Raw genomic sequence first — 9,216 nt, forward strand, 5'->3', positions numbered from 1 at the left:
AGACCTGACTGCCCGAGCATTCTCGATACAATCTCCAGGTAGAGATTCAACTCGACTGTGGTCTAACACCGCTTTTACAACTAGAGAATAATGCGGAGTTTTATGTCAGAACCCGAGACGATGCCTGTCTCCTCAGGTGAATTTGAGAACAACCACGAGAACCCTTTTTCCACTGGAGAGGAATCATGAGTTGACGGACTCGAATTTAGAGGTAGACCTGTTTCTCTGCAGTGACTCCAAAGGAATCCCGAGGTTCCCCTTGCAAATGGAAAGGCTTTCTGTCTTCCCAGAGACAAAACAGGAGGCTCCCTGATATTCCCGACGTTACTCGAGAGGACGCAGCAACTCGAGAAAAACATCGAGATTCCTCCTTCAAAGCCAGAAGAGGCCCTTTTTTCTGGCATCGCCTAGACCCAAGTCCCAAGTTCCTTCTCAAAATTCGATATGCGACTTAAATTCCTTGATGCAACTCAAGGGTCGCCCAGAGATACGTGTCCTAATGAGAGAAGAACTCCGAATTTCCCACCACAATTTAAGAGGAGCCCCGTTATCACACCTCACCTGATCATAATGGACCATTCTACTTTCAACTGAAGAGGATTCCCGACTTCCCCTAGCAAGACTAGATGAGTCCTGTCACTTGTATTGACACTCGCGGGGAACCACGTGGATTCTGCAACAAAGTCCAAGGACTCCGAGTTCACACTCAACTATAGATGAGTCGTGTTGCACTTAATCCAACTCCAGTCGAATACGGAGTATCACCTCCCAAGATGATCGTAAGCATGAATCTCCCTCTGAAACTTTCGAAAAAGCCGATATTTCCCGCTTGAGCAGACAGCAGGCCTGACATCCCTTTTACAACTCGGGGGGAAAGCAGAGTTCCATCTTCAACAAAGACTAGGCCTGAATTCCCAGTGGAACCTCCATAGCAACCCCAAGATCCCTGTGGCCACTGGAGAGGAACACTGAGTTTACCGACTCAAGTCTAAATGCGGCCCTCATGCCCAGCAGCGCCTCGAAACGCATTCCGAGTTTCTACTTTCAACACGAATGGAGACCTGACTTCCCTGCAGCAACACTAGCGAGTCCTAGAGGTCCACGTCGTAACTCGAGAAGACCTCCAATCTTCAAGCCACATCTCGAGAAACACCAAGAAATCACCCCCTCCACGCTCCTTTCCCCTGCAATGGCTCAAAAGAATTCCCACATTCCCTCTTCAAACTCGGAAGAATACTCGGCACCCTAAAGGAAACGATAGAAGTTCCCGAGATACCCAGCCAAACTCGAGAGGAGCAGCGAGCTTCCTGCCACAGCTCAAGAAGAGCCCCGTTTTCCACTCGTCATCTCAAGATGAGGACCGAGTCCCTTGATTCGTCTGCTATGGAATCCCGATGTTTCATTTGAATCTGAAGGGGAGGACGTTCTCCCCTTTATTTATTTATTTTTTTAAGTACCAAGGATCTTTATTCTTAGGTCTGATATTTAATCTGTGGCTGCAGATAACATGTCACTATTCAGAGAATAAAAGGTTCCATTATCTTTCATTCAAGTCTTCAGCCACAAAGATACACCTTGTTCTCATACAAGATAAGGGTTGGCAGGGGATTGAGGAGGAACACTGAGGATAAAAGCAAATGGGAACAAAACTTTTACAAGCATATCGTCCCAGTTACCGTGAAGGTTACGTTTCAGGTTAGTTTACAAAAGTAGTGACAGAACCATGATTTCAGTGAAAATCAACACACTATATCTTTTAAAAAACCAATTCAAAAATACTAAGTCAGACAAGCATGCAAAATTCAGAGTATAAAAAAACACAAGAGCTGGCTGCCCAAACAGGTATTTCCCTCAGAAAGAGGGATTTGAAAATGCTGCACAGAACCAAAGGAATTAGAAGCTGAATTAGCAGACCCATTTCCTCAGTTTATATATGAGGCAAGTGGGCAGACATTAACTGGTAAAGCTTACTCAGCCAGATTAAGAATGTATAAACATCTAATTCCTGGTGCTATCTGCAACTACATGTGTCTAAAATACAAGGAGATAAATATCCAGAACACATCAAACCCACTGATTTAAAGAAAACATTTCAAGGGAGGGGGTGAAGTTGTTATTATAGCATAGCAGGACATTACACATATTTAAGAGATTAAATGAAAGAAATAATCTCTTATTTTAATGCTCATTTTTGATCAACACAAGTTTCCAGCCAACTTTCTGATGCAGAGCAAAACAAGTATATTCTTCAGTTTTCTTCTACACTGTTTTGGGCCTATCTTCCAAAACTGAGCACTGGGTATTTTCAATGTAAGTAATGGGATGTTATTTGTACATTCTAATTACACATTTTAGGAATAAACAAATGCATATTTCAGTAATTCATAGTGTATTTATAAAATGAAAAGCTCTCTATCAAAATACACTTTTCACTGGGAAAAATAAATAAAACAGACAAATGGATCTACACAAAGTAAAAATTAACTTTGGTAGACTTCACTGTGGAGGACAGTCCATAACAAGCTTATTTGCCCTTCCTCCCCCAGAGCCGGTCATCTTCTGAGTTAAGATTTTAAAAATACACTTTAATTGAGATCATTATGTTGACATTTGTTTCTCATTCCACATCATCTTCAGCCAAGCTCTGAGAACTTACAATTCTCTGACTAATTGTTGGGAGCTTAGTCAGAAGCATCTGGAACACTGGTGGTGGAAGAATTTGTTGCAACACTTGCAGTAACTGCTGTGGCTGTCCACACACAGCAATTGCATTTGTCAGATGGTCCACACCCTTCTCATATTCACCTTGAGCTAGTAATTCTTCGTCAAGTTGTATTTCTTCCAGAAAGAATTTCTGAACGGCTTCAGCATCTTTAAGGTCAGGTAACTTGGAAAGCCCAGCTCTCTCCTTGGCAAGCTTCTGTTTCTTTCTTCGTTCTCGCAGCTGGTTCTTGAAGTTGGGGTCACTCCGTCTCTTGCGGTCGAAGTAAATGCAGTAACCTATGAAAAGGGCCCCGCACACGCTGGCGGCGATGGCGCTGTTCTGGCCCACCATCTTCTCTCCACCGAGGAGCCGGGTTGGCTGCGGCGGGGCCCGCAAAAGAGCCGTTGACGGTGACGCCTTGGAGCCGAGTGCGCGGCGCAGCCCAGATGCCCGCCCCGTTCTCCCCTTTAAACTCGAGAGGACTTCGGTGGGTAGTGCCACAATTCAAAATGACAGCACTTTCCCCTTCCGCTTGACTTAAGACCTGATTCCACTGTATTAATTGAAAGAGAACCCCCGGGATCAACTAACACCACGAAGGGAGGCCTGACTTCCCAGGTGCATCATTGAGAAAAAGCCCCAGGACAGAAATTCTACTCCACAGGAATATCGTACCCCTTTAACACCTCAAAAAGTTAACAGAGTTCCATGCTTCAACAAGAGACCTGGCATGACTCCCCTGTTGAAACTGCATAGGAACACTGAGATCCATGTCAGAACTGGAGAGGCACCCTGAGGTTAGCGATTCAACTCCAGATGAGACCCTAGGCATTTGCACTCACTCGAGAGGCAGCCCAAAGTCTACTCACACCTGAAAATGATTCCAGACATCCCAGAGACAATTTGAGAGGCTCCGTGAGGCACCTGTTGCAACTCGAGGAATTAAAAAGATTCCTGCCCCAACTCGAGAAACACTTTGTGGTTACCCCTTTCAATTCGAATTGAAGCCCGACTCCTCTGCAGTGACTCGATCAATCTCGAGCTTCCCCTCGTAACTTTCTTTCCTGATGCAACACGAGAGTCTTCCTGAATTCTCCGTCGTAACTGGAAAGGAGCCAGACTTCCCTCCTAAACTCGACAAAAGCCACGAGATGACCAAGGAAACGAAACATGAGGCCATGTTTTACCTGGAGCATCTGGAGAGCAATCTTGAGTTCTCTCTCAAGATTCGATAGGAGGCTTGTATCCATATTTACAACTCAATGGGCTCCCAGAATACCCGTCTAAATCTAGAGAAGCTCCGAGTTTCTGTGCACACCTCTAGAAGAGTTCCGTATTCCCCAGCTCCTCATGATATGTATGTTCAATCCCTGTTTCAACTGATGAAGAATCTTTCCTTCTTCTCCCACCACAAGAGGAGGCCTCTGTCTCCTATTGAAACTCTCCCAAGGATCCTGCTGCAAGGATATAGGACTCTGAGTTCCTCCTTCAACCGAGGTAGGTCCTGATGTCCTTGTACAGGTCCAATGGAACACTAGTATCCCTTCACAACATGATGGGAGACCTGACACCCACGCTGAGACTATAGAAAATGCTTTTTTGAACTGCCAGTGCAGGAACCGGGGACTGACTCCTCTTTTACAACTCGATGAGAAAGCAGAATTCCATTCCTCAGATGGAGACGAGGCTGACTCCACAGTAGAACCTACATAGTAACCCTGAGATCACTGTCACCACTGGAGATGAACACACAGTTGACTGACTCAAGGCTAGATGTGGCCCTATTCCTCTGCCGTGCCTCGAGAGGAATCCCAAAGTTCCCCTTCCAACAGGAAAGGAGATCTGACATCCCTGGGGAACACGAGCGAGTTCCTGAGGTCCAAGTCGCAACTCGAGAGAAACCCCAAGCTTCCCACCACAACGCGAGAAAAAACACAAGATTCTCCTCTCGATGCGAGATGAGGAACATTTCCGCTTCAGAGTTTCAGGAGAAATCCCACATTCCTGTTTGAAACTCGAACGGGTCCTTGACACACTTTATGCAACACAGAAAGTTCCCTGACATAGCTGTCCCCACTGGAGAGGAACACCCAATATAAGGACTAAACTCTAGATGAGGCCCTATTCCTCTACGGCGCCTCGAGAGGAATCCCGAAGTTCCCCTTCCAACACGAGAGGAGACCTGATTTCCCTCGGACAACACTAACGTTTTCCTGAGGTCTCAATGGCTACTAGAGAGGAACCGCAAGCTTCCTGCTGCAATTCGAGTAAAACAACAAGATTTTCCCCTCAAGGCGAGATGAGGAACATTTCCGCTGCTGATTCTCAGGAGAAATCCCACATTCCCTCTGGAAACTCGAAAGGTTACTTACCATCCTTTATGCGACTCAAAACTACACCATCATACCTGGGCCCACTGGAGAGGAACACCCATTTGCCTGCCACAAGTGAAAAAGTGCCCCGTTTTCCAGTCCTCTTTTCCAGATGAGAGTCGATTCCCCTGCTTTGTCTGCAATAGAATCCAGACTTTCCCTTCGCACATTATGAGGAGGCCGGTATCACCTTGAAACTCGGGAGGATCCTCGGGGTTTCAAAACACAATTAAAAAAGGTACCGATGTCCCCAACCACTTGTGATATTGTCTGATTCCACTGCACCGATTCCAATCTATCCTCGAGTATCAACTCACAAGGCGAGTGGAGACATGACTGCCCGAGCATTCTCGATACAATCTCCAGGTAGAAATTCAACTCTACTGTGGTCTAACACCCCTTTTACAACTAGAGAATAATGCGGAGTTTTATGTCAGAACCCGAGACGAGGCCTGTCTCCCCTGGTGAATTTTGAGAGCAACCACGAGAACCCTGTTTCCACTGGAGAGGAATCATGAGTTGACGGACTCGAATCTAGATGCAGACCCGTTTCTCTGCAGTGACTCCAAAGGAATCCCGAGGTTCCCCTTGCAAATGGAAAGGCTTTCTGTTTTCCCAGAGACAACATGGGAGGTTCCCTGATATTTCCGTGGTTACTCGAGAAGATGAAGCAACTTGAGAAAAATATCGAGATTCCTCCTTCAAAGCCAGAAGAGGCCCTTTTTTTTCCTGCATCGCTTAGACCCAAGTCCCGAGTTCCTTCTAAAAATTCGATATGCAGCTTGAATTCCTTGATGCAACTCAAGTGTCGCCCAGAGATAACCGTCCCGATGAGAGAAGAACTCCGAATTTCCCACCACAATTTAAGAGGAGCCCGGTGATCACACCTCACCTGATCATAATGGACCATTCTACTTTCAACTGAAGAGGAATCCCGACTTCCCCTAGCAAGACTAGACGAGTCCTGTCACTTGTATTGACACTCATGGGCAACCACATGGATTTTGCAACAAGGTACAAGGACTCCGAGTTCACACTCAACTACAGATGATTCCTGTTGGGCTTAATCCAGCTCCAGTGGAATACGGAGTATCACCTCCCAACAAGATCGTAGACATGAATCCCCCGCTGAGACTCTCGAAAAAGCCAAAATTTCCCGCTTGAGCAGACAGTAGGTCTGACATCCCTTTCACAACTTGGCGGGAAAACAGAGTTCCATGTTTTTTTATTTTTTTAATTTTTATTTTATTTTTCTCTCTCTTTTTTTTTGGGGGGGGGTCTAATTATTTTACAATATTTTATTGGTTGGTTTTGCCATACATTGACATGAATCCGCATCCGGTGTACATGAGTTCCCCTTCCTGAACCCCCGTACCCCGTCCCTCCTCCCTTTATCCTCCCTCTGTGTCATCCCCCACACCAGGCCCAGCATCCTGTAACATGCATGGACCCTGAACTGGTGATTCGTTTCACATATGACAACATACATGTTTCAATGCCATTCTCCCAAATCATCCCACCCTCACCCTCTCCCACAGAGTCCCAAAGACTGTTGTATATATCTGTGTCTCTTTTGCTGTCTCTTACACAGGGTTATCATTTGCATCTTTCTAAAGTCCATATATACGTGTTAGTAGAAAAGGTGTACGTCAAGGTTGTATATTGTCACCTTGCTTATTTAACTTATATGCAGAGTACATCATGAGGAACGCTGGGCTGGAAGAAGCACAAGCTGGAATCAAGATTGCTGGGAGAAATATCAATAACCTCAGATATGCAGATGACACTACCCTTATGGCAGAAAGTGAAGAGGAACTCAAAAGCCTCTTGATGAAAGTGAAAGAGGAGAGTGAAAAGGTTGGTTTGAAGCTCAACATTCAGAAAACAAAGATCATGGCATCTGGTCCCATCACTTCATGGGAAATAGATGGAAAAACAGTGGAAACAGTGTCAGACTTTGTTTTTTTCGGTTCCAAAATCACTGCTGATGCTGATTGCAGCCATGAAATTAAAAGACGCTTGCTCCTTGGAAGGAAAGTTATGACCAACCTTGATAGTATATTAAAAAGCAGAGACATTACTTTGCCAACCAAGGTCCGTGTAGTCAAGGCAATGGTTTTTCCCGTGGTCATGTATGGATGTGAGAGTTGGACTGTGAAGAAGGCTGATCGCCGAAGAATCGATGCTTTTGAACTGTGGTGTTGGAGAAGACTCTTGAGAGTCCCTTGGACTGCAAGGAGATCCAACCAGTCCATTCTAAAGGAGATCAATCCTGGATGTTCATTGGAGGGACTGATGCTAAAGCTGAAACTGCAATACTTTGGCCACCTCATGCGACGAGTTGACTCACTGGAAAAGACTCTGATGCTGGGAAAGGTTGGGGGCGGGAGGAGAAGGGGACGACGGAGAATGAGATGGCTGGATGGCATTACCGACTCTGTGGACATGAGTTTGAGTGTACTCCGGGAGTTGGTGATGGACAGGGAGGCCTGGCGTGCTGTGATTCATGGGGTCGCGGAGAGTCGAACACGACTGAGCGACTGAACTGAACTGAACTGAACTGATACTGTATTGGTGTTTTTCTTTCTGTCTTACTTCACTCTGTATAATAGGTTCCAGTTTCATCCACCTCATTAGAACTGATTCAAATGCATTCTTTTTAATGGCTGAGTAATACTCCATTGTGTATATGTACCACAGCTTTCTTATCCATTCATCTGCAGATGGACATCTAGGTTGCTTCCATGTCCTGGCTATTATAAACAGTGCTGCAATGAACATTGGAGTACATGTGTCTCTTTCAATTCTGGTTTCCTCGGTGTGTATGCCCAGGAGTGGGATTGCTGGATCATATGGCAGTTCTATTTCCAGGTTTTTGAGGAATCTCCACACTGTTCTCCATAGTGGCTGTACTAGTTTCCATTTCCACCAACAGTGTAAGAGGGTTCCCTTCTCTCCACACCCTCTCCAGCATTTATTGCATGTAAACTTTTGGATAGCAGCCATTCTGACTGGTGTGAAATGGTGTTCCATTGTGGTTTGGAGAGTTTCATCTTCAACAAAGACTAGGCCTGACTTCCCAGTGGAACCGCCATAGCAACCCAAAGATCCCTGTGTCCACTGGAGAGGAACACTGAGTTTACTGACTCAAGTCTAAATGAGGCCCTCATGCCCAGCAGCACCTCGAAACGCATTCCGAGGTTCTAATTTCAACACGAATGGACACATGACTTCCCTGAGGCAACACTAGCGAGTCCAAGAGGTCCACGTCGTAGCTCGAGAAGACCTCCAAGCTTCAAGCTGCAACTCGAGAAATACCATGAAATTCTCCCCTCTCCACTACAGGACGCCCCTTTGCCCTGCAGCAGCTCAAAAGAAATCCCACATTCCCTCTTCAAACTCAAAAGAATACTCAACACCCTATACACAACTCCAGAAGTTCCCCGAGATACCCGGCCAAACTCGAGAGGAGCAGCGAGGTTCCTGCCACAGCTCAAGAAGATCCCCGTTTTCTCGAGATGAGGATTGATTCCCTTGATTTGTCTGGGATGGAATCCCGATGTTCCTGTCGAATCTGAAGGGGAGGACGTTCTCCCCTTTAAACTCGAGAGGACCCCGGTGGGTCGAGCCAAAATTCAAAATGACACCATTTCCCCTTCCGCTCGACTTAAGACCTGATTCCAATGTACCGATGCAAAGAGAACCCCCGGGATCAATTAACACCACGAAGGGAGGCCTGACTTCCCAGGTGCATCATTGAGAAAGAGCCCCAGGACAGAAATTCTACTCGACAGGAATCTCGCACCCCTTTAACAACTCGAAAAGATATCGGAGTTCCATGCCTCAACAAGTGATCTGGCATGACTCCCCTGTTGAAATTTCATAGTAACACTGAGATCCATGTCAGAACTGGAGAGGCACCCTGAGGTTAGCGCTTCCACTCCATATGAGACCCTAGGCCTTTGCACTCACTCGAGAGGCATCCCAACGTCAAATCACACCTCAAAAGGATTCTGGACTTCCCCGAGACCAGTTGAGAGGCTCCGTGAGGCACCTGTTGCAACTCGAGGAATCTGAAATATTCCTGCCCCAACTCGAGAAACACTTTGTCGTTAACCCTTTCAATGCAAATTGATGCCC

The 9,216-nt window shown here is 46.1% G+C and overlaps 1 pseudogene; it reads right to left on the bottom strand.

Moving 5' to 3' along the window:
* Positions 1 to 2,602: 2,602 nt before the first annotated feature.
* On the bottom strand, positions 2,603 to 3,142 carry LOC148776270 (mitochondrial import receptor subunit TOM20 homolog pseudogene; annotated as a pseudogene).
* Between the last annotated feature and the right edge of the window lie 6,074 nt (positions 3,143 to 9,216).

The sequence above is a fragment of the Moschus berezovskii genome, chromosome 11, assembly GCF_049115385.1.
Source record: "Moschus berezovskii isolate FMDL1 chromosome 11, NW_MosBer_1.0, whole genome shotgun sequence".
NCBI classification, from domain to species: Eukaryota; Metazoa; Chordata; class Mammalia; order Artiodactyla; family Moschidae; genus Moschus; species Moschus berezovskii.